General features: G+C 39.7%; 2 non-coding genes across 2 annotated transcripts; both read right to left on the reverse strand.

The window, feature by feature from the left end:
- Positions 1-725: 725 nt before the first annotated feature.
- Positions 726-798, reverse strand: TRNAK-CUU. The gene has a single exon. It is a non-coding gene; the product is annotated as a tRNA-Lys (tRNA).
- Positions 799-1,068: 270 nt separating this feature from the next.
- On the reverse strand, positions 1,069-1,141 carry TRNAK-UUU. The gene has a single exon. It is a non-coding gene; the product is annotated as a tRNA-Lys (tRNA).
- Positions 1,142-1,414: the final 273 nt, after the last annotated feature.

Here is a 1,414-nt window from a genome sequence, read left to right on the forward strand (position 1 = left end):
CCCCAATTACATGTTTTTCCCTTTTTTCTTTTTTTTTCCTAAGAACTTCTATTTTCCAAAAAATACCTTTAGTTTGTGTATTTACCACTTTACGCAGAAAAAAATCGATAGTACTTAAATTATGACCAAAAAAATCTGGATCTATATTTTACCATTAGATTGTCATTTTCCCGAAACCGTAACGTCCGATGTGTGTCGTAAATGCACGTTAGTATGTAGGTCGGCCAGTCTTTTCACAATCTGCTTCAAAGAACATTCGACGGACGAGTGTCACGGTATTAAAAGTATTTGAAAAAAGTTCTTTGCTCTAACAAAAAGGTAACGCGTATCGACACGGCAATTCCTTGCCTGTTCACTTTGTAATAACTGTCGTTGATTTATTGCTGGCAGTTTTGTTTTGTATTTCTGAAAAGGGGAAGACATTACCGATGAATAGGGTGCTGCAGCAATACAAAATTGCGACGTAAGCCAATAATTGGTTCACACCGAGATGCACGCCCATGCATGAATTTGTCAAGCTGTTGATTCCAAAGAAAAAAGAAATAAATGTCGTGTGAACACACAAACACGTAAGGGACTAATGAGAAATATACAGGCAGTCTTGGACACACACACACACACATACACACTCACACACACAAAAACACACACACACACACACACACACACACACACACACACACATACACACCTCAAATACACAAGACGTATAAAAAAAAATAAACTTCCCAGTGAGGGGTTCGAACCCTCGACATTCAGAATAAGAGTCTGACGCTCTACCAGCTGAGCTAACCGGGATGGATGCAATATGTGAGGTGAAAATAACTCTCAGATTCACACATAAAGTTATAGCGTTCACAAATCAGTGCTTTGGATATACCATGATATATTAACCTCTTACACCAATATTTCATCACTGTACGGTGGTAAGAGGTCAGATTGCATTCAGACTAAGCTCAAGGTCGATTGTAGTCTACCAAGTACAAAAAGATGAGGTGAGTCTGATAACACTTTTTACAATTAAAATAATATATTTTAGGAAAAAAAACAGTAAAAAAAAATTAGCAGCGCCCAATAAGGGACTCGAACCCTTGACCCTCAGATTAAAAGTCTGATGCTCTACCGACTGAGCTAACCGGGCTGCTGATATACCGCGGGACAGTATTGAGAATGCTGGGTGGACATTGAGGGGTGACACAGAGTGACAGGAGAGCGCACTTTGTCTGTGGTTGGGTGATCATTGCATGGAAGGTGAACTAGTGAATAAGTGACAGTGAAGAAACTAGAGAAAGAGAGGCATAGAGGGTTGGAGAGAGAAATAGATAGATAGAGAGAGGGAGAGAGAGAGAGAGAGAGAGAGAGAGAGAGAGAAAGAGAGGCGGATAATAAATGATAAAACGCAACAAAAACGCAC

The sequence above is a fragment of the Aplysia californica genome, unplaced genomic scaffold (genome assembly GCF_000002075.1).
Source record: "Aplysia californica isolate F4 #8 unplaced genomic scaffold, AplCal3.0 scaffold00115, whole genome shotgun sequence".
NCBI classification, from domain to species: Eukaryota; Metazoa; Mollusca; class Gastropoda; order Aplysiida; family Aplysiidae; genus Aplysia; species Aplysia californica.